Source organism: Thalia democratica, chromosome 3 (assembly GCF_965202585.1).
Source record: "Thalia democratica chromosome 3, ktThaDemo2.hap1.1, whole genome shotgun sequence".
NCBI lineage: Eukaryota > Metazoa > Chordata > Thaliacea > Salpida > Salpidae > Thalia > Thalia democratica.
The window spans coordinates 57670267-57696210 of record NC_139167.1 but is presented as its reverse complement, the minus strand read 5'-3'; the positions used below and the strand labels follow the sequence as shown (position 1 = coordinate 57696210).

Below are 25944 nucleotides of genomic sequence, written 5' to 3'. Positions count from 1 at the left end.
TTAGATTTTTAAGTTTTAAAAAGGCAAATGTTTGAAGTGTTATGTCGTAAGATTTTGATATTTAAAGCTTTTTATAACGTTAAAATTACTTAATTTTTATTTGGTAACTAATATCCAGCTGTATTACATGGTTAGTTTATGGTTAATTTTTTCTTAATTTTTATGAGACTTGGTATGTGTGTATCAAACTTATCAAAACAATTTTTTTCTTTTTTATGTATTTGAACTTATACTTAAACAACTGTAGTTAAAAAAAAAGTTGTTAACTACTAGAATATTTTGTTATTAATATTATTCTTTTAAAGTATTTAAATTTAAACTCACATCTAGTAGAAACTACATTTAGTAAAATTTAAGAAGACTATCTATCTACTAAAATACTATCTATATCTAATAAAAAACAACTTTGTTATTCTTAAATAATGCTATATTGCTTAAAATTTAGTTAAAAGTAAACAAAAATTTTAATAAGTAAAACTAAAACCTTAAGCCTAAATCTATTTAATTTTCTAAATTAAACAGTTTTATATCTATAAGTTACATAAAAATTATCACCGACTAGTTATTAAACAATTAAGTTAAGTGTTACTTAAATTAGATGTTTACGGAAATACAAGTTTCTTAAGTTTATTTATTATATTTTAAATTTTGCGCTTACAGGAAGCAAAAGTTCAGAACTAAATTTAGCTGTTTTGGTTTCTTTAAAATATTACAGCTACATTAAAAAATTGAAAATTTTATGTCTCTTTTGGTTTTTATAATGTATAATTAAAATGTTTAGTTAGTTTTTTTTTTATAGCAAGCGTTAACTAAGTTTAACATCTTATCTTTGTAATTTATTCTTTAAAGTATAAAACAGAACAGAATTATATGACAATAAAAACTTAGCTATATATAAATCTGCTTATAACTTGCATTTAAATTATTTTATGTAAAAATAAAAGTATAACTATTAGATTAAATCAAAACAACAATTTTAGATGAAACTTACTATTAGATATTTTTCTTCATACGTGTAAAATATTAGTAACTCTGAATAATTAATAAATATGATAACAATACAAGTTGTTCAAAGTAAAAATCTTAAAACTACTAATAAAATAAAACACAAAACAACCTGATTTGTCAGTGTCTGCTTAACATTTGGCTACTTTGAGAAGTAAAATATAATGTGAACGGTTTTCGATGTATACCTGTGTTTAAAGTCACCTGATTTACTTAAAAACCTTTAGGCATCTTTTCTGTTCCTTTTGTTATTCAAACTTCACGCGACTTGTTTTTAAAATCATTGTCAGTATATAAATAGAAATTTATGGTAAAACAAATGAAAATTTTTCGAACTATGATGTACATGCATGTATTGTTCGATGTATGAAACAAAAAATAAAACTTTTGAAAACTTTAAAATACATATGTGGGCTTAACTTTAAGTTTTTTTTTAATTATATGTTGTAAAAATTTTAGCTTTTAGAAGTACAAACTTTAATTTAATAACTGTCACTGTTATTTTTATTTTGTTTTATTTAACTAAGTTAGTTAAGGTTTTGACAATAAAAAACAACAAACTCTTTAAAATTCAAACAAAAAAAGAAGTAATAATGAGTATAAATCATATAACCTAAAAATTGTTTCAACCAAAAAAATACAAATTTTATATAGTTCCCGTATTATTGACTTTAGAATATCATAACCTCTAATTGCCTTTTTTTGTATTTATTTTGTAAATAGGTAATGAATATTTATAACTAAGAACTATGTAAAAATATTCAAACAGAAAAAAAAGTGTTTGTTGTTAACAAGCCCGTTTATTGAATTACTTAATATTCATAGTATATCTAGACGACAAGATAAAGTTTAATAAAAAGTTTGGCAATAGTTTAACGAACCTATATATTGTTTAAGAATTAATAATAAAATCCCTTTTAACCAGTTATTGTAGCAATGACGGCTGTTTCAATGGATGTTTAGATAAAACCATTACTCCTCAAGTAATTTTACAATAATAATAAAATGAAAAATTTTATCATCTTGATGCTAAAGTAATATTTGTAAACTATAAAAAAGCTGATTACAAAAATAAAACTTTTGGTCAAAATAACACAAGCCGAAAATTACCAGTATTATTCGGCCAGCGATACATCTACAAATTTAAAAATATTATATTTTTATAGTTTTACACGATTACCTACTATTGTTTAGTTTTATAGCTATGCACTAAAACATAAACAATACTTTTTTAATTCAAGTTTAGATGAATACTGTTGAGTTAATTGTATAAATGGAATTTTGTCAATCTAATTATTAAAATAGTAGTTGATTTTTGTTTAGTAGGTGTTTTGTTAGCATTAGTTTACCTAAACAACACAACCTACAAAAAAACTTGCCTATTAACTTACTTACAGAAAATGCTGGCCAATGTTATAAACTATACTTAAACTAAAATTTTACGGTACAATAACATTAAAATGTAAATTAGTTTTCGAGAAATACTTTTTTAGCCAGTGGACAAAAGTAGAAGTTTATAAGAGACGAAATTCTTGAATATTTTAAAGTAACTTCCTAACTTATTTAAAAAAAAAATCGTTTTTATAAACTCATAACAAGCCAATAAGTAATCCATAGAAAACTTCTAGATTAAATTAATGAGAGAATTAAATATTTAAAACATTTTTTTTTTAATTTTTCAATAAATTATAACTCTTATCAAAATTAACCTCTTAAGTTTTGAAATTTATTTAGAAATCTAGACAAACTCAACATTTTCTATTTTTCTGACACGATTATATTCGACAATTTATTTCTTTTTCGCTTATCAATTTGATATAGTATGTAAAAATTGATAAAAGAAAAGTTATTCAATAAATATGAACTTACAGTTATGCAAAACTTAAAATCAGTGTTACTATTAAGACATGTTTTTAATAAACCAATATTTAAAACAAAACTACTTAATCTACATAACATACAACTTAATTTGATTTTAAGTACTATAAAAAATAAATTCAAACAAATTTTCTATTGTATTTAATTTTTAATATCTGAAATTAACGTTGAAAATATCTTTAACCAATAAAAACTTAATTTTTGTCTTACAGAAACAAACAAAAAGATTATATTTTAGATAGTAAAGTTTATCTACCTAGACTGCAGCTGTATATTCAATTTCAATTTCCTTCTAACGATAGTAATTTAAAACAAACAGTGATGAAACATCATTTAAGTTTTGTTTTCTTTTGTTTGGATTAAAGTTTTGATCAAAATTTGTTTAACTTTTTATTTTGAACTTTTTATATAGATAAAAATTTATCGTATTTTTAGATAAAGTATTTACTGATTTTTATTGTTTTATTTTTGTTTATTAGAGTATTTATGAAAAAAACTCAAATTTATCATTTTTATAACAAAAACTTTTAACCCATTTTGTTTAGAACAAAAAAAGACTAAACTGATATGTTTTGTACTTTTTCCTTGCATTACATTTACCTTTTCCAAGTGATAGTTTTAATTACTGAATATTTTGATACGACTTTATTTTAATACTACATAGCTTTGTACAGCGCAAGCAATCAAATAACTTTTTTTTTCTTTTTTTTCGTTAAAATTTTTATGTTCATAATATTAATTATAATAATTAGACATACTTTAAGTTTTACGTTTTTATAAACAGCTATAATTTTACAAGTGTTGATTAAATGAAGTAAACTAAATTTATATTTATAGTTCAGAAAGAAAGATAATTTTCTAAAAAGAGTTCAATTCACTTAAATGACAAGTTTTAGATCAGAAAAAGTTGTAAAAATTTGTCACAAAGGTAAGTTGCTATATTTTGAGCAAAAATAAAGCTTAATTGTTAATAAACGTATAATGCTTAAATTTAACTAATAAAATAATTTGAATTAGTTTAGAAATTAACTTTACAGTATACAAAAGAATATATGATGCTATTTTTCAAAGTTTAAAAGTTATTCAGTTTTTATGAATAGCATTTTTATCGTTTGTGTAATCTATCATTTTCAGGTATTATGGAAAACAATTATAATTTATTCTTTACTTTTAATTTAAAATACATTTTCATGCAAAAAATTGTGTAAAACAAATAAAAAAAGACAGTAAAGTTATTACAACAAATTACTTCTTATAACTTTAAAATTTTAATACTTAAGCTATGCTATCTACTTAAAAAAGTTATTAGAATTTCTTACTAAAATAGATTATGTATAAATATTCATGTATACTTTTTTTAAAACTTTATAGTACTATGCAAAACAATAAACTGAGATATTAAACTATAAAAAGCAGTTTTTGAAGTAACTTTAAAACATCTTAAAACTTAAATTTATAAAATTTAAAAAAAAAAGCTTTTTTAAATTTTAGTTAGTTTTTTAAAGTTTCATTATTAATTTAATAAAATTTTAACAACTTTTAATGCTAAAATGGGATTTTTAGGTGTTTTGTTTTTATTACATTATAGAACAGGAAGTTTTATAGTTTAGTTTACCTAATTTTTCATGAAAAACTGGTGATATATATTGTACAGATTTGTATAACTTAAAATTTCATATTAATAACATCAATAGATGTAATAACATAAGTAATCATTTCAAACATAATTAAAATAGTATAAACATATTAAAGAATGTAGTAATTCTGTGTTTAAACTTAAACGGTCTAAAAGAGAGTAAATAAAGCTAATAATAGTTTTAAAGTAAGTCTAATTAGCTTCGGTTACTACAAAAATCATATGTTTTTTGTTTTAAATATGATTTCTTACTTTATTTTCCTGTTTAAGCCTTCAAAGTCCATTTTCAAGTAAGATGAAAAGTAATTAGCTTTTTTTTTTTCTTGCTAAAGTTTTTTACTAAATACACAGTGTAAAGGTAAGACCTATTATATTACTTGTTTTTAATATTTTTATACGTTTTTTATTAGATATTTTATTAAACATTTTTTTTTACAGATTATTGTTTATTGTTCCTTTGAAGCTTTTCTTATTTTTAATCATTGTTTTTTTTAGTAATAAGTACAGCGGTTCTATATTTTTAGTTACGCTTTTCGTTTATCAAAATTATAGTTTATAGTTTTTACGTATTTTGATATTAACAGTTTACATAAGTTTAACTTAAGCATATCAGAGCAGATGAAAATTTAATGTTGACTTACTTTTAGCCAAAAAATTTATGTAAAAAGTTTAAATTAAAAAAACATATATATACTTTAAGCTTTAGCACTATTTTACTAGCTCTATATTTACCCAACCACAAAAACTGAACCAACATAAAAATAAAACAATGGATATTTTGCAAATAGTCACAGCCGGACCGGGTGAGAAAATCGAATCCTTCGAGGAAAAACTGAAGAAAATAAAAGTTGATAAAAAACAAGGTGAATCAAGTAGTGATGAAGAAATGAACTCGCGGAGTAATATTCACTTGTCGTACGCTAAGTTACCAAACTCAAACCGACCTTACAAAGATGAAAATGGCCTGCCGATTATTTTGAACGATGACAATTGCTACAGGTTATATTCTGCACATGACTAAAATTATTGCAATAATTGATTGTAAAAATTGAAATAACTGTTAAAAAAATGAAACAAGTAAGCTAAACTAAGAAAAAAAAACTAAACAATGTATGTAAAGAAAACGGCTAAAAACAAAACCATATTATAGTAATCCTGAAACTTTTAAACTTGGTGTTTTTTCATATGACTGGAACTTTAATGTTTAATCATAGACCAACATGTCAAATCAAAATGCATTTCCAAGATTTTTAAATAATTTGCAATTATATTTTATAAGTTTGTAAAAAAAATTAGACAGTAGCTTGTTTTTGAGAGCGTTTTGTTTGCCATACATTTACAAGAGATTTTCAAACTAATTTTTGTCTTAATAACTTTTTATTTTTATTTTAGGTTGCAACACATTAGTTCTGAAATGGCGAGACAATGTATTGAAAGATACCTGCAAAAATTGTTCGGTTACAAAATAAATTTGAATAAAAGTTTAGAAATCATAACAACTGAACCTGCATACATAACTAAAGTAAGATTGAAACTGTTTATATCTAAATAAAATTTAAGATATAACAAGAATAAAAAAGTATATACACAATTAATAAAAAATATCACAAGTTACGACGCAAAACCTATCTATTGCTCTCTATCTCTTTTTTTTTGATATATCAAAACAACAACTAAATATTCTGTAAATGTACTACTATTTGTGAGTAAAGCTGTAAACAGATTAGCATTTTTAAATGTGTAAAGAGTTTGATGTTGTCGTAAAAATTAAAACCAATTAGATGTGAAACAACTTCAAACTCGAATATCCTAATTTTTGTAAAAGTATAGTATTTTTCAAGTTTTTATTAGAATAATGAACTTACACTAGCTATATCAACATTAACTATTAAATTTAAAGCTAAGGTAGAGCTAAAAATTCTTGTAACTGTGTTTTTTTCAACAAAATGTAAGTTATTATTAGTGTAAACTGCTTATAGTCTTAGTTTAACAAGGTATATTTAAAGCTTCAAATACTAATAAATAATAAATAATCTGTTGTATATATTTATACGTGTAAATGTTTATACTTTTATATTTAAAAATACGTACATATCTTTGATTAAGTATTGTTAGGGTTTAAAATAAAATGTTTTAAAAATGTTTTTTTAACTATAAAATATTAAGCTTAAACTTAAACCTCAAACAGACAGCAACAGAATACAATACAAAAATGATAGAGTTGACAAGAGCTTTCAAACCAATGAAGCCAAATAACATGAAAGATGGCATAAAATTTGCCCAAAATAGAAAAAGATCGAAATTTATAATTAATAAAAACTTGATAAACGAAAAAGAAGAAGTGGTAAAAGCTTTGTTGAAAGCTAAAAAAGGCCTTAATATTGTGGATAGAAGCTTAAAGTTTGTCGACTGTGTAAAGTTGGTCTAAGTTTTAAAGTTTGTTCTTTCTGCCTAAAAACTTTATTTTCAGCAACTTTTGTGACGAAACCAGACTAACTTAAATTATTGAAATGGTTTTACACTTTTGTCTAATGCAATGCGTATTTATTTAGTTTTTGTAACTTAGTTCTTATCTTTAAATTGATAAACCCTCTTTTATTATGTATAAGTCTGTTGTTTTATAATCAGGTGTCAAGGTTTTGGATTTGAAAGGTGTCAAACTTGCGACTTTAACATTGCAAATATATGCACGAATTGCATTCAGCTTATTTACAAGGTTGGTTCAATATTTTATAGTTTAAATAAAAGGTTCTACATCTTTCTTAAATTCGTTCAATTAGAACTAAGTTTTTTAGTGAACGCGAACTATGTCAAAAATAGTATTTTTTATTTTTAGACAATTATGTTTACTTTATCACTCAGTTATTAAAAAAAATGGAAACAAGCAAAAATTAGTTAACATCATAATAAATGAGTTTAAATACTACTAAGATAAAAGATAATAAGTCTTTACAATGTTGATATGGGTTTAAATAAAACTTTATAATGGTTATAAACTGTGATTTAAAATACTAGTTTTCTCTTTTTCAAACCAAAGTTGTATTACGTAATAAAGTCTTTACTTTTAGCATTTAGATAATGTAAAAGAAATTAACTATTTTTATAACAGCCTACTAGAGAAAAAGATTGCCATCTGAATGAGTGTCACCTGAGAGCTAACAAGTATGAAGTTTTATGAAAAAAATTAGTCAAATTTTTAGTTTAAAAATCTATACTTTCAAATGTAATGATTTAACGATCACAATATTTAAAAATTATTCTGAAAAGAAAAATGTTTGATATAGAGATAGACTAACTTTAAAATATTTTTTTTGACCGTAACATATTTTAATTTTAAAGTTTTTAAAACAAGCACAAACTTTAATTTTCGTTTAACTTGAATAATATGATAACAAAATTTTTATTCAAATAACTTGAATATTTAAGTTTTTGAGTGAAATATTCAATTAACCACTTTAAATTCTAATAATATAAACAAATATATAAGTTTATATTTATTTAAATGAAATAATTTAGGGAATGTGTTTATGGCTACGGTCATAAGTTTTGTAAAAGTTGCCTCGGAAAAGGAAAAGTTTTTCAGTTTGCGTCAGTTAGAGCTGAAGTGTGAGTTTGAATAAAGTTTTTATTAGTTTTAATTTCTTGTGTATGTCATTAATGTAGTATGTATATTTTGTTTTTTTTTCAATTTTTTTTTGTTTCTTAGTTTGTCTATTTAAGTATCTATAAATAATAAAATAAGGTACTGTTATTTACTTTACATAAAACACGTTTAACTAACAACATAGTCTAAATCTTTCACTAATAAATTATCAAAAAATGTCTCTAAAATAATTTAACCTCGATGTTAACAAAGTTTGATTATTAATTGAGAAAGTTGTATGCTAAAGCCTTTCTTTTTACATATAAATTTCTAATTTTTCTCTTAATATTTTAGTAATACAAAAACTTGGTCTTCATTACACATTAAAACCTAAAACAAAAACTTTTCAACAAAAATTCAGCTTGAGTCAAAATTTCGACTAATCTGGTTTATTATGCGACTAACTGTAAATTTCTATAATTTGAAAACAAACGTATCAACATAAAAATATAACTCTTACTAATTAAACTTTTCATTGGCTTTATAAGAGTTTTTAGTAAACACTATTTCTGTACATAAAGCTTATATTCTCTATTAGCAGTGATCAAACTTCTAAAAAGGAATGCAAACCTTCAGACATTTTACTGGCAGACGATAAGTTCAAAGTTCGAAATATCGAAAAAAGAGGTCTTTTGCAAGGAGTTAAAATGAAAACAGAAATCATTGAGAGTGAAGTTCCTGATAAATTCTTTGTTCCTGGACACAAAACTAAATTCTTTTTGAAATATCAGGTCAATAAGTTTTAAAAAATTGAAATAACAGTAACACTTTAACATTGTTAAAAACTAAAAACAATTAAAAACAAAGATTTTGTTTATAAAATGTTTTGTACGTATATAAAATTTGTATAGTTCTACTTATATGTTTATTTAATTTAAGTTTTAAAGTAAAAAGTTAAATAGGCAATTTTTCTAGCTTAATTAAAAAAATATACCTTATTAGCAAAAACTAAAAACGTTTATTATCAATATTATCATACTATTTAGGTAAAATTTAAAGTAAAAAGAAATCTTAAATTAACCGAAAACGTTTCATTAGTTGAAAGTTACCAGTCATGTATTTAAACCAAAAATTAAGCCTAACAAAAGTTCTTCACTTAAAACGTCATTTGATATGATTTTGGTTAAAAATGTTAACTTCAAGTATTTTTAAAAGGTACTATTGCACAAGTTCAGTATAATATCTAAACTATTGCATATAGTTTTGCTTATTAGTTTTCAGCTTTTTAGAGAAATGCACTAAACGAAATAAACCTTTATAGATTGCGTTTGTTAATGGTTTTAGACAAAAGCGGAAGTATCAAAATTTCATTGCTAATTAATTTAAAATAAGTTTTACAAACAAACTCTGTTTATATTTATATTTTCTTAAAGATATAACTGCTAACTGAAAAATATAAACACAATAAATGCATGAAATTCAAACTAAAAAACGCGCTAAAATTTAATAAGTTTTTTTTGGGTCGGCTGCAGTTGTAAATTTTTGAAAATGCTTTCATTCACAAAAAGTTTTGCAAATTTATGCAAATGAAGTGAATTGATAATAGAGCAAAGTTTAAAAAACATTCATAACCTTATCCCTAACCCACCTTACCCAAATATATAAAAAATAGACCAAAAAGTATTTTTATCATTTAAAACTTAAAATAAAAATAAGTAAAATATTAGCCAATCAGAAATAACCTCAGAACTGCAGCCGACGAATTGTTTTCTTCAAATTTCTAATCAGAATAAGTATATTATACACAAGCAAATAGTGAATCGTATTATGACGTCACCAAACTTCCAGGTTGTAGAGGTCGAGCTGATTCGAGTGCAAATTGTCTACATTAGGTGGAAGAAGCAAGTGTGCAAGCTCTACATTATTGGGAGAAATAACCACGTGATTTCATTAGAACCAATCAAAAGAAGGGGAAATTGTGTTGATAGCGATTGATTTTTTTAATACTTCTACAATTTTATATTTCTTGATGTGTTATACTGTTGTGGTTTAAAAAACCGTTTAAGTTTATTCTATGTATACAGACTGAATAACTAGAAGTATGACCCAGTACAAAACTAAAACTATAGTTGTTTTATTCCTTACTCTTGTGTTATGCTATTCATCTTTACATAAATTGTTTTAGTTTAAACAATGCATGAAGCTTGTGTTACACTTCAACTTTAAACCAACACTTTATTTCTACTTTAAACATTTCTTTAAAAATGTGATTTGAAAGAATTACTATTAAAATTTTTATATTAAGTATGCTTGCTTTCAGTACAAGAAATAATTGTATCCCTACATTTATAAACTTTTTAAATTAAACCAGTTTACTAAATCATTTAAGAATGTATAATCATTTCTAGTAATAAACAGTTGTGAGGTTTAAAGCCTACTACAATCATTTATTTTGAATCTTCATAAAATGTAAGAAACATCATTACCAAACGAAGAAAAAATGTTACAAAGCTCCAAAAGCTCTAAAATAATTCAAGTATCGGATAGTATATAAATTTTCAGATGTTATATTATAACTGTTATTAGCAACTAATTCCAAGCTTTTTTTTGAAATCAACAAGTTAAAAACAATATATAGTTTACTGATTTAGTTTCTAATAGCTTTTATACCCACTTTGCTACTTATGAAAGGCCTTAGAAATAAAAATTTCCTTTAAAGATTTATTTTCAACAAAGTTTTCAGAAAAAAACTTATATAGTTTTAGTTAGTATGTTCAATTAGGCTCAACTAGTTGAGGCATATACTTTTAATGTTTATATAGGAGCAGTAGCGTTTATCACTTTTCTTCACATGAGAAACATTTAGTTGCCGAAAAATGAAACTTTGTGTAAATGTGATTACATTGACTAAAATAATCGTACTAACTGTGCAAGACTTAAACGGTTAATTTTCTTTTGAACAACCCGTTGGAACTTTCCGTTGCAGCACAACACACCTAACTATTGAATGATAATTTTTTTGTGTCTTAAGTGATATTAATGGTCGTTTGAACTTCTGATTCAGACGATGACCTGGAAAAGATGACACTTTTGTAATCGCCCACTTGGCATAAATTTAGAAGACAATTACCCCTCTGCTGTATGTTGCCATTTTACTAGTTAATAACAATTTTTTTTAGCCTCCCCACTTGTTATTGCCTCTTAATACCGGAAATAGCTTCCTAGCGGAATATATAGCCCACTTTGGGAAAAATTGTTGTGGAAAATAGATCTTGTCAGTGATATTTTTTGAAATGTGTTTGTTAAAAATTTAGTAAAACTCATCTTAAACGGTAGTTTTAAAAAGTTTTAAGTAACTTGAAAAGAAGAATTGGTATATTTTTGCAAAAAGTTAAAACTGCGTAGCTTTAAGACAAGAAACTTTTTGTAAAGTTCATTGATTATATTAATAAATTGTATTAAAAAATCTAACTTTTTTTATTTTGCAGTTTTATAAAGCTTTAAAAAGGTAAGTAAACAGAAAAAGTAACATAAGCTATTTTTAGTTCTTGTTCAACAATCAGTAGCCTAATTTTACTTAAAATTTTAATGGCAAAGTGCCCTAAACAATTTTGTATTTATCTACTTCAAGAGGTTTAGATAGACCGCATAACAATATCCAGCAACCTTTAACTCAAAATTAGTAACTATGTTTCTAAGTACATAACTTCCAACATGAATACAGTTCAATTGCCCACTGTGTCACATTGCTTTATACAAAAAAGCTGTCACAATGAAGCTTTTTATAGATTGTCTTTTCTAGTACTATATTTTTCTACACAGTTTGAAGTACAAAACTAATTATTATCTAAGTGCAAAATAAAACTTGGATGTAAAGCACAGTATTTCAGAAAAATAAAAATACTTTAACTACATATACACTACACCGGGGTTTTTATAGTGCTTAATATTTGTCTGAAATATGTCTTTCTAAAAGTTCAGGCTTCTAAATTTGTCCATACTAACATCAGAGTAGACTTTTTATAAAAACATAAAAAAGATAGCTTTGTGCATGAAAGTTAGTTTTGATAACGACCCTAAAAACCTGGCACTTGACTCTCTTTTAAATTACTTTTAGGTTTTTATATATTGTTTATTAGAGTCTTACAATTATTTAAAATTTTAATTTTTTTGGTTTGTTTTTACAGAATAGACTCATAAACACGAAAGTTCACGTAGTGTATAGTTCTTTTTTTTTTTAATTAAAAAATGTTCTGTAAAATTTTGTGCATTACTCTTGAAATAAAACAAGCCAGAAATTTACAGTACAAACAGCTATATTTATAATTGTTACTGTTGACCTTACTTTTAGTTTTTATAAACTAAAACCAATTTATACGTACCATTCTTACTTTAGAGAACATCTTCAGAGTGAAACGTTAAGATATTAACAATGTGTAGGACATGATAAGCGAAAGTTTAATTTGTACACCAGGACTTTAGACCAAATGCTTTGAGCACTTTTTTTTTGTCGTTCAATAAACAATGTATGTATATATTTGTATTTCTGAGTCTGCTTTCATAAAACTTACAACATTTAAATAAGTGTAAGACTTTAGTGAATAAGTTTTATTGACAATAACACTAAACAATTTCGTTTATAAATTTAAACGCATGTTTTTTAGAACTGTTCACATGCAAAACTTAGTCATAAAAATACTTTAAAACTAAAGTTTTTTTGTAATATTTTTTTTTAATTTTACCAAAAACTTTTTTTATTGTGTCCTAAAAAATATCATTTCTGAAATAAACTTACACGTTTTTAAGTTTCTATAAACTAACGGATATTTTTACATATTATTTTTTTTAATTTTTATATTACAGCAATTTAAAACACACTGCTTGCAAAAACTTGGCTTTACAAAGAATAACAAGTAATAAAGGCAAGTTCGCAATGCAGAAGTACTATTATATGAAAGAATAAAGTGTAACAATTGTAAATACATGAAATTTAAATATATTTGCCTACTTAAGTCCGCAAAAAAAAAGAGTCTAAGCTATGTCTTCTTAATTTGTATATAAGGCATAGGACATAAAAACTCTATATTATCTTTTCAAAGTTAGTTAAAATTAAAAATAAATATAAGTTCTTATAATAAGTAGCAATAGATCTTTTAATTCCTTTTACTTAATCATGTAGTACAGAGTCACAAAATACTATTACAACTAAATAAGACAAGTTAAACAAAGAAAATTACGAAAAAATTAGAAACATTAAATGGTCAATAAAGCAGGTTTTGTATACAGCTATTAATTTTTCTACTTTGATTCTAGCATTTAAATACAACTATTTAAATATGTATATACTGTTGTTGTAAACATTAGGAAGCATTAGTTAGAGAAAAAAAATAATAGTAGTATTCAGTCCATTATTTACATCTAAAAATATTTTACGCTACCCTTACTTTAACTTTAATTTGTTTGGTAACAAATTTATTGAACTAATGTTTAGAAAACAGTAACTAAGGTAAAAATTGAATTTAAAAAATTAAGATTTATGTGGTACTTTCAGAATTTATATAGTAAAAAAGCGTTTTGCAAAAGCTATTTCTGCACACAGATAACTGTCGACTAAATTGCAACTGAGGTTGTTATGTTTCATTTTTTTTTAATGTTTGAAGTATAGAAAAATATTTTTTTTGTAAAAAACATAATTAAGGTAGTTTTTTTGAACAATAGCAAGTTGTCTAATTCAGCATGATAAATTTTGTAGGTAAAAACGGTTTTTAATTAAATTAGTTGACAAGTTTTACAAATCAAACAAGCTTACTGATGATTTTTTTTAATATATAAGTTTTGTGATAAAAAAGTTTTTACAAAACGGATAGTTCTAAAAATTTGGTATAGATTTCAAATCACTAACTACTTGATTATAAAGAATTTACTACACTTTTTTTGAAATACTCAGGGTTCCCAAAGGTTTTTTTTATGTATTCTCCAGGTTTTCTAATTTTCTTACAGGTTTGTAAAACAAGTTTTTTGCTGTACTTTTAGTTTAAAATAAAATAAGCTAAAAAAGTGTCTTTAATAGTAAAACAACACTGTAAAGCTTCTCTAAACATGTTCTTAATTTAAACTAAAAGATATATATTTTTTTTTTCATGATATAATTTTCGTACAAAATCGTATTTTATTTTACTTAACATGTAAAAATTGTTCAATTCCATGTTTTTAGTGATCTTTGTTCGAAAATCCAGTTTTTTTTAAAGTCTTCGCAAATTCCATGTATTTTTGTCCAAATTTTTAAATTAAAGGTTTTTTGACAACCCTGTATATTTTAACAGTTAAAATATTTCTATTACAAAATATTACATTTTTAAATGGTTTATACATCATAAATGATTTAAATCCAGAACAAGACATTGCATTAAAAGGTATCTGTGGTGTGCGACTCGATAGCCAAAACGTTTTTTTTTTGTGAACCAGGTCCTAAGACCAAATATTTTGAGCGCTTTTATTGTCGTTCAGTAAGTTATGAGTCTTTTTTGTTATACGTGGAAAAAACTTCTTTTAAAGTGAAAATTGGAAGTATTCTTGCACACTTACTCCTATCAAGTTATTCATTCATATATTTAAAAGTTTGTTTGCAATATAAGCATTAAAAAAACAAATTTTTTCTTTATACCTTTTGATCTAAAATGGTTTCATAGCTTTTATTATTTTACTAAATACTTTTATAAATAAAAATAATTACAACCTGAATTTCCGTAAAAGGTGAGATACATGCAAAACATTGGCCTAATTTGAAAATCAGCTTTGAGGCAAGGTCAGATTTAATGACCCAAAAACTAGTTTGAGTCACCAGACTTTATTATTGAGTTTTTATAAATATCAATATGAACTACGTAAAGAAAAATTAAATAATGCTAATCAAGCTTAAATACCTAAAAATAACTAAACTACTTACCAAAAACACAAATTATAAAAAAAAGTATTTTAAGTTGTAGAACCTAGCCTAAGGTAAAATGTCTTAACATTTTTCCTGACAATGAGTTTTCAAAAAAAAAGGAGTCATCTTGAGTGCGCGTACGTTAAGCATAGAAGACTTTTTAGGAAAAAATTAGTTCATTTGTTTGTTAAATCCATGCACATTTTAATAGAATACCCAACTACTAATTTTACAAACAATTTAACTTTGATTTGTAAAGTCTTTAAAAATACTTATTAGATTAAAAATCGAAGTAAAAATAAGCAAAATTGGTTCTGAACTTTATATAAAGAAAAAAACTTTATAGTCAAAACTTATAGTTAAACATTTTTGATACTTTTGATAGTTTTTGTATCCATTTTAAAAACTGTTTCCTTTTATAACAAGATGTATAAAAACCCAATTAATTCCAAGTTTTAATGTACAATCATGGATTTAAAGTTTGATAAACTGAAAATAAAAAGATTTCTAAAATTAGAAATTTTTTGCTTTATTGTTATACACAACTTTTAGCTGTCTGTATAGACAAAACGTTGAAGCTTTTTAAGCCCATTAATGTAAAACAGCATAAAGTTTTCTTTTGTTTAAAAAAAACAAAAGACTTTATAAAAAAAGTTTAAATTCATTCAAGACTAATAAAACAAAAGACTTTTTTTAGAATTTGTTGTTTTTTTTTTTAATGTCTCACAAAAAACTATTTCAATGTATTACAAAAAAGATAAGAAAAAAAGAATTTTAAACATTGTAAAGTACAAATATTATCTATAGCTGGTCTCTTGCTAAAAATAGAAAATTCGAATAGTTTATATAGCTAGTTTTAGATTTGTTATATAGTTTTAAATAGATTTAAACCAAAATTTAACCATTTCAGAAATATTAAATTTAAAATTCTCCCAAAAAAAAACTAAAAGTGTTGATTTTTCATAAAGCATAAATAATTTATCTAAACATTGTTTTTTAATACTTAACACAAAAAACTTTCAGTGTCAAGTAAAATTAGATTAACTTACTTACCAGTAAATAAAATAATTAATAATGATATATCTTTAGCAGTTTTTTAATTACTTAAGTAATTTTAAATACTTTTTGACTTTCAATAATTATAAACTTATATCATTAAAGCTTCATTAGATATAACTTTTAATATCATTAATAATCGAATATCTATAAATCTACAAAATAAAATTCAGCTATGATAGTTTAGCTTTGAGAAAATTAGTTGAAATAGATCAATTAAAGCACATAGTATAAAAGTACAGGTTTTAAGTATTAATAAAGCAGATACTTTCAGTACACTTTAAATCAATGCAGTTTATTAATTAAGTTTCAAGTTTTTTAATAGTTTTACTTCTAAAGCTTTTAAGTTAGATAAAATTGTTTAAACAAAAAAAATTCAAGCTTATGTATACTAACAGTTTTTTTTTAAACTTTTTTTTATATGAGCTATTTTTCATATTTTTTGTACACTAGCAATTAAGAGTTTTTAGTTAATTCAAGTTTAGAAAAAATGCACATTTTTAATCATTTTAAGGCTAACGTATAACGAAATTGAACGGACACAATTAAAAAATTAATAGTTGTTTCGAAAAATAACAGCATCGGAGGCTTAATAAATTATCTTGTGTGTATTAACACAGAAGAAAAAATTGCTATAATTAATAAAAACACAAAACCAAAAAACAAGCACACATAAAAATAGGTAGAAACTTGAAAAAATAGGTACAAGTAGATATTTTTGAACACATTGTTTCAAACTAATTTTGCGAAACAAATATTCATTTCATAGGTTTTATTCGAGCAAAAAATACATCCTAAACCATGCTGAAGCAGTTTTCTTTAAGCGGTTTGAAACGGTCTCCATCATCGGCTCCAACTCCAGACACAAGACCTCTTCAAAAGTCAGCAGGAGTTTGATGACGAACTCGCGTTCGAGTAGGTCCATTAAAATTTTCATATTAGTGTTAACACTGCAATAAATGTATTATAAAATTAGTTATTGTACTTTGAAATTAAAAAAATAAAATGTGGTTAGTAAAATTAAATCTAGTTGAAAAGCATAAAATAGTAACAGTTATTGAATACATATTACTATGAAGCAAACTCAAATCAGTTGCTAATTAAATATGTTTGTATATTGACTGATAAAACAGCCTAAATTCGTTACAAAATTCATTAAAGGTTTGATCAATTGATAAGTATAGTTTGTCCATGTTAAATATCATTTTATAAATGTTTAACACTGTGGTTTTGTTTACTTACTACTAAAAGAAATATTAGTATTTTTTTTTATTTGATACTTAATATTTCACAATACAATAAGCAGCTTATTTCTAATAGCTTTCGCAAGAATAAATTTATACATAACTTTTTTGAAATTTTTGAGTAGGTATCTGGAAATGTATAAAAATATGTTTTTTCTTTGCATTGAAACTGCATATACAAAAAAATACTTAGATTTACTAGCTTTCACAACATTATTTAGTAATCTGAAGTTGTAGAAAAAGTTGAGAAAAAAGCATGATTTTAAGTACATAAAACCGCATATTATTTTTTTTTTTTTGGTACACAAAAGAATTTCTTGAAAAACTTCTCTTTGTTTCACGTGCAAAAACTTGATTAACATTATAGTTTTTGTTTAGATTTTTTTACTCAGTGTTTTTAAATACTAATATTTTAAATATACTAAAGTAAAAAAGAACATTAAAAAACTTAAGTAAACTATTTTCTAATTATACAAGAGGCTTAATAGACAGTTTTTTTTTTGTTTTTTTTTTAACCTTTATCTAAGTTTTTTTTATACTTGATTTAAAGTTTAAGTAGATTAAGTATTTAGTATATATAAGTTTTAGAAAATTCTTTATATTTTTGATCAACAAAGAAAACTTTTATATCAGTTCATTTAGACATGAACGGTTTTAGAAATAAGAACACAAAGCTTAAAAGTTTTAATTAGAAAATATTCAACAAAAGTTTAGTTGTATGTTAGTATCTTGTTCAGCCAAACAACAGTATAAGAAATTATATTTCTTTGTTGAAAAGTTTAATCTTTTTTGTGCAAAACGCTACTTGTAACTAAGCTAATTCATAGCAATTTGCACAAATGAAAAGCATACATATCTTACACAAATAGATACTTTATGTAAAATGCCTAATTATGTGTTGGTTATGTACTAAACAACTTAATTTGTTTCCTTATAACTTAATTTGTTTGCCACATAAGCCTTTTGTTACTAATGTATATAATTTTGTTAGTTGAACTTCTACTTGAAATAGTCAAGCTTAAGCAGTAAACACAAGTTGTAAGTTTAGTAAAACATAAACTTTAATTTAACCGTAATTAAATTTAGTTAATGAAAGAGTATTTTTAGTATATTTATATCAGATAGTATAGCAGCAAAATTCTTTTATTAATCACAATACTTTAAGATTATTTGAAACTATCAAAACAGGTTACATACAGTTTCTGTTAGATAAACTTTTAATTGTTTTCCACAACATAAAGTATAAAAAACATTTCAAGTGTAGTAAAATGATAAGTCATAAAAAAATCATTACCATAAGTTAAAATACCTGATCTAAATGTTACAAGTTCAATAAACAGTTGGTAAAAAATCATTTTTAAGAACTAACTTAATTGTGAGTTTTTACAAAAGTGTATATAAAAAAAACTTTATTTGTATAATACTTCAATAAAAACAATATATATATGTAAAGTTAAACTTTTGGTAGAAAGTCAAGTAAATCAAAATATAATTTTTGACACTGAATTAGATAATAGCAACCTTTTTTAATTTATTAATAATTTTAAACATAAATTAAAACCTGTATCGATTTTAATAAAATATTTCAGTGTAAAACTTTCAGAGGTAAAAAAACAATAATCAATGCATACCCAATAAGTTTAATGCTTTCAACAGTATTAAAAATAAATTAACTAAAAACTGTAGTGGACTTCATTAAACTAATTTTAAGAAAAAGCACACAAAATTCTTCAAATTTTTAAAATTTTATATTAAAAAACTTTGTTAACCAAAGAGATCAAATTTAAACAAAAAGTCAAGCGCTAACAAAATTACATCAACAGAATTCATATTTTAACTCAAACTAACCAATTTCAAAATGAACAAGAAGCTCATTGCCCTCTTCATCTGGATGATGGTCCTCCAAAAGATGGTGAGCTACAGGGATGCCAACGAAGATGACCTCCGGGCATGGGTTGGGTGCTCCAACCTCATCGCTCTGGACATCTTCATCAAGGCAATCCGATTCCAAGCTGTTTGGCACATCCTCAGACTGATTTACACTAGATGGATACGACAGTAGGTTGGTGAATCTGTTAGATATTTTTTAATCTTATTTGTTGCGGTTTTGTTTGATTTTATTTCAACTGAATAAGCTACACAAGTGTTTGAATGTAAAAAAAAATTAAGAAATAATTTTTGCATAGCAATTTGACTTTAAATGTTTGTTAGATTGAGTCTATTAAAAAATAATTAATCATTGAAATATTTAAGTAAAGTTTTAAGTTAATTGTGTAATCTGTTCAAAGGTATCTACTTAATTTAAGTTTAGAAAATCATTGTTTGAACTACTTACGAAATATTTTTTTTAATTGGCTTTTATTGAGAAAATTAAGTTTTTCACTTTAATTTGATTGATTTTCAACTAGTTAAACTAAGTAAGTATATATGATTTTATTTAAAAGTTTAAGGCTGATAAATCAAATTACATTGCAATTTGCAATTTAAATATTTGCTGGGTAATTAAAACTAAAAAAAATATTTAAAAAAAAGATAATTAAAGTTTAACTTTCATGTAGTATTATTCTTTAAATAAAGTTTTTTTGAGCACTTTATTTTATTGGTACATAATAATGCAGCATAAAAAACCTAACGGTCATCGTTTAGACGAATTTAAAGAAAAAAAAACAGACTTGAGATTATTAAAAACCTCTATTAAATGTTACTTTACCTTAACAGAATGAATCTGAATGCAGCCAGTGGAAATATAAATGAGTCGACCAGTCGTGGATTTGTTTTTTATTTAGCTACTTTATTTGCTTTTTTGTGTAATAAAATTATATTATAAATGCAATTTGTTTTAGTTTTATGTTTTGTATATTAATTTTAAGAGTAAACCCACAATAACTTTTGTTCTTACAGACATCAGAATTTTTAATATTATAAAAAACAAGATTATAAAGATTCTAACATAAAAAAACAGATTTTAAAAATAAAATTTGTCTTTATAAAGAAATTATACTTGAAATATAACAAACTTGAACATAAATTTGCATATATAAGGAAATTATTCTTAAAAATAAAATTTTAAATTATAGTTGTCCTTATAAGGAAAAACGTATTTAAAAATAAAACTTTAACACAAACTTGTCCTTATAAGGAAGTTATATATTAACTTGAAAATAAAAATGTTAAATGTTTAATTAATTATCATATACACAGTAAAAATAATCAAAAAATTGTGTAACTTATAAAGGGGCAGCAATTTAATTTTTTTTAAAGAATACTTGGCTAATATTTAAAGAATGTTAAATCAATGTAGTCAGTAAAAAATGCAGCAGTAAGCTAATACAATATATTCTATACAATTATACTGATATGTACACGTCATAGCCAGCATTATGACGTCACAAAAGCAATAAAGATTTAAAACATTTAAATTGCTATATTTAGTGAATTGGTCAAAAAACAACTTACTTTTAAATAAATTCAATAAATTATTAGAAATAAAGACATTCAAAAATAAATTAAAGTTTTGATTTTATTTTTTACAATAACAGCTTTGCAATATAAGCAACTAGTCCATATGGTATTAAAAATAGTAAGACATACTATTATTATATGTTTAAAGTTTTTATCTCTAGAACTGAAAGCAAAACTAAAAAAAATTGTCTTAGAACAAAGTTTCAGAATATAAGTAACTTAAAAATTAAACTTTGTGTGAGCTAGAAATTTGGGTAAACATATTTTTCCTATAAAAAAAAAGTTTTTAAGTCTTTACTCCCAAAGTATTTTATAACTTGATAAAAATTGAAGTAAGATAGAGTATTCAGCTATTCTAAAACATTGGCAAACAAAACTTGTGTCAGGACTTTTAGAAATATAGAGTTAAAACACACCAAAGCTTATTTGAAGTACATATGAATATATTCTATACAATCAGCTAAAAACTTTATATAGTACAAGTTCACTGGTAAACTATTATTTCATTCTTTTATAAGGTAAACAAACATAATTACAGCCTTTTTAAATAGTTTTAATCTGAGCAGGGTGCTACAATTGGTTTTATAATTAACATTTTATACTTGTAATACAGAGGACTATATGTATTCAAAACTATTTATTAACACTAGTACAAGTTAATAAAAAAAGTTCTATTTATTAAATAAAATATACAATTAAAAATTTAAATAAAAAAGACACTAACCAATTTATTATTATGTAGTTTAATCAGTTAAATAAATAGACCACATTTCAAGTACACTAAATAAGAAATCAGGCTTTTTTGAAATATACTTTTGATTTTAAGAGTATTTAAACACTAACACCCACATTAAAATATTATTCAAGATCAATACAGTATAAATAACTAAATTTACCTCATCTGTAGTTAATTCTTGCCAAAGAGAACACTTTAAATCGAAAATGATTGCAATTCTGGAACAGATTGGTAGTTTCATTTTGAAACTGTCTCTGATCTGTTAGTTTTCAATTAATAAGACATCAATAGTTGTTTCTATCAGAGTAAAAACTTGCTAAGCAAGTTACTTTCACAAGCATATCTAATAAATTATTTATATTATTTAAAATTTAAAGTATCAATAAAGTTTCTTAAATTAGAATGTAAGTCAAGTCTTTAAATATTATATCTAATTTGATTACTTAAATACACAGTTTGTTACAGTATTTAAGGTATAAATTTTTTAAGAGTAACTAAAAACTTAAAGACTAACTCTAAATTTATCAGAACTTAAATAAAAATAATCTACTAATCTATATAACATTCTCAAGTCGTATCAAAGTAATTCAAGGCAGAACTTTAATTTAAGTAAAATAAAACTTTTATATTAAATAATTTTTTGTTAAAACACTAATCAGTTTGTTTTACTATTATTTTCTTCTAGACATTTGTTTTAAATGTGTTACAGTATTCATTTTAGTAAACAATTTTAAAAACACAAAAAATACTAATAAAAACAAAGTTTGTACACAAAGGTAAGAAAAGTCCATTTTGTTTATATCAAACTACTATGTTTTTATTTAAAACCAGGTTGAAGTAGTTCTGTTTTGAATACTTTTCTTTCATTTTATTTATGTAAATGAGAAACAGTAAAAGTGTACCACAAATAGACATATGCTTAAACTCATTTAGTTAACCCATTATACCTAGGATTTTAAATCTAAACCTTAATTACCTTACCCAAACATAGAATAAATAGTGCTTTTGATATACCAAAGAAACTTATAAAATAAATATTGGCATAAGTTAAAATAAAAATCAAATCTTATCAAAACAAACTTCAGCAGTACTACTGTAGCCAGCAGATCATTCTTAGGGCTCTATTTTAAATACTGTTACAATCAACCCTTAAATATGTACAAAGATTAGTTTTAAAATAAAAGACTGCAATAAATAAACATTTTTTTAATGTTATGTATATAAAACTAAAAGTGGTGGAGTTATTATATAAGCTGTTTTAATAATAACTTATAAACTTGTAATTTTAAACCTAAATTTCTTAAGTGGTTTCTTAAAAATTTGGTCTTAGTTAGCAAATAAGGACAGTGTAACTTGTGTTACTAAAAAGGATAAATTATGAAAGTTTTGAGCATTTAGAAAAGGGGGTGATAACTTTAAGGCAGCAACATTTTACTTCAATTAATACACTAGATATTCTGGGGTTTGTTATGAAGAAAAAATAGACCTGAAGGATAATTGACTAAAGATATTTAACTATAGATGGTATAGGTTTGCTTGCCAAACCATAAATAGGGGTTTATTACTTTTTAATCCTCCGCCATGGGGAAAACTATAGAAATGAGCTTTGCAACCCTGACTGAAAGTAAGAACTAGCATTTATATTTGCATAAGGAATATAACTCCAAAACCATTACCTAGTAAAAGCAAGATTTGATATGATAAAAGCAATAAAGACAAAAACTTTTGGTTAAAAGGTTTACCTGATTTGTGTGAGATGTAGAAAACAGGATTGATGATGGTGGACGGTGTGGGAGTACTGCAGCTTGATGCGCTTGTCAATTCCATGGCAGCAGCCTGGTTGTTGGTTCCAAGAATAAGATACATGTAGAGACAAAAAACGTCCAACAAGACTGCTGAAAAAACTACAACTTTAAAGCATTTTTAAAGCTATTCTGCTACATTTCTAACAAAAACTACACTAAATTAATTTACCTGTATGAACTTATGACTATTAGAAGGCACAGTTGTACCTCAACACTAAAGCATTAAAATTAGTAATTTCCAAAAAATAAAAGTAGTTATTTAAGCTTATTAAAAGAGTACAAACAAACTTAAAATCATAAGAATTTTCAGTAGTTAATGTTTGTATCTTTTCAATTTTCTTTTTAAAGAAATAACTCGACTTTATGCATACTTAAAAAATTGTAAACAATATTTCAGGTGTTAACCAACTTTATTCTACAAGTTTTTGAAAATTACTGATCAAATGTAAGTTAGTTAATAAATAACAACTTTATAGCCTTCAACTCAAGGTAAAGTAAGTATCTATACAAAGACTTAAACTTGGTAACTACTTGTAAGAAACAAACGTTTTAAAACATTCTTAAGTTAACTTTCTAGCTAAGAAAGCTATTGAACCATATTATTCTACTAGAAAAGAAATTCAATTTATACAATTTACAACTATAATTTATTTTAAAAACTTAAAAAGAGCAAAAACTTAAACTTTTTTAATGGTATTTAAACAATGTTAGCAAATCTTCAGGTCATCCCATATCAAATTTCAATGATAACATTAGTTAAAACAACTAACTCTAAAATAATTTTGGAATATATTAAAAGTTCTTTCTGAGGTTCTTACACTTGATATTATAAGTATTTGTGGTATTGACCATCTTATGTTTGTTTTCTATTAACTGCTGCTTTTACACATCTCTCAAAACTTTGCCAACTTGGCTAACTTGGCTATTGTCATGCTCGAGTAGTTCGAATATACAAAAATGGATTAAACTCGCTATAAGACACATGGGAAAGGGTCACTTTTGCACGAGCGTCACTTTTGCACGAAGACACTTTTGAACGTTGGGACACTTTTGAACGAGCGTCACTTTAGCACCAGGGGACACTTTTGAACGAAGACACTTTTGTACGTGGGGTGACTTTTAAACGAGCTTCACTTTTGCACGAGCTTCACTTTAGCACGAAGGGACACTTTTGCATGAGGGGACACTTTTGCACGGCATCACTTTTGCACGCAGAGTCATTTTTTCACGAGAAGTAACTTTCGCACGGAGATATTTTTTCACATTACAATCTTTTACGGCAGCATTGTTGCACAACAATACTTTTGCACGGAGAGTCACTTTTGCTCAAGGGGACACTTTTACAGGTGATTCTTTTGCACGGAGGGTAACTTTTGCACGAGGGAACACTTTGTCACGGCGTCACTTTTGAACTAGGAGACACTTTTGCACAGTGAAATTTTTCTTAATGACAATTTTTTACGACAGCATTGTTGCACAACAATATTTTTGCACAAAGTCACTTTTTTACGATAAAATTTTTACACATCGACATTTTGGCACCATGACTTTTTCGCACGGAACATAAATTTTGCATGTAAGCCGATTAAAAGTTTTTTAGCTAGTACCAAATCTGTAACATAAAAAGAAACTGAAAACTACAATCTTATAATATACCTATACTAATAGCAAAAAATTAAAGGTTTAACATATTTTACAGTAAAGTTAATGTTACAAACAAACTAACGAAAAGATAAGATAAGATTATTTATAAAAGATTCATACCAGGGACAAAAAATTTAATTTGTTTAGGAACAAGGATAAAAAAATATCTTAAGTGTAAGTAAATTGTTCTAGTTTATTTTGAATTTTAATATATTAATCAACAACTATGCTTTTGTATATATTTTACTATACGGTTACACGTTTATTGTCCATATGATAAACCTAAGCATCAAAATCTAGACCACTTTTACTGAAAGACACATAAAGAAAAAATAAAATTAACAAAAAATTATTTGTTTATTAAAACAAACACAAAAACATAATTTGATATAAAATTTATAGGTTAAGATAAAAAGCAAATAGACTTGTAACCGTATAGTAAAATCTATAAAAAGGCATAGTTATTGATTAATATATTGAAATTCAAAATAAACTAGAACAATTTACTTACACTTAAATAGTTTTTTTATCCTAGTTTCTAAATAAATTTAATTTTTTGTCCCTGGTATGAATCTTTTATTAATGATTTTATTTTATTTTTTCGTTAGTTTGTTTCTAACATCAACTTTTACTGTTTAAGATTTTAAATCTTTCATTTTATGCCTTTAATAATGGTATGTTATAAGATTTAGTTTTCAGTTTCTTTTTATGTTACAGATTTGGTACTAGCTCAAAAACTTTTAATCGGCCTTCATGCAAAATTTATGTTCCGTGCGAAAAAGTCATCGTGCCAAAATGTCGCTGTGTAAAAATTTCATCGTAACAATATGACGTTGTGCAAAAGTATTGTTGTGCAACAACGCTGCCGTAAAAAATTGTCGTAGTGAAAAAGTCTTGCCGTGCATATGTGTCTCCTCGTGCTAAAGTGACACTCGTGCAAAAATTACCCTGCGTGTAAAAGTGCCCG

At 24.6% G+C, this 25944-nt stretch overlaps 1 long non-coding RNA gene across 2 annotated transcripts; it reads right to left on the bottom strand.

Annotated features, from left to right (window-relative positions):
* Positions 1–16574: 16574 nt before the first annotated feature.
* LOC145831937 (uncharacterized) lies at positions 16575–24217 on the bottom strand. Of its 2 annotated transcripts, none has more exons than XR_014369698.1 (5): positions 24104–24217; positions 23271–23420; positions 21689–21787; positions 19179–19402; positions 16575–17036 (listed from the first exon to the last, which is right to left on the bottom strand). It is a non-coding gene; the product is annotated as an uncharacterized LOC145831937 (long non-coding RNA). The 2 variants fall into 2 exon arrangements; XR_014369697.1 differs by having other exon boundaries at positions 23271–23423; positions 24104–24209.
* Between the last annotated feature and the right edge of the window lie 1727 nt (positions 24218–25944).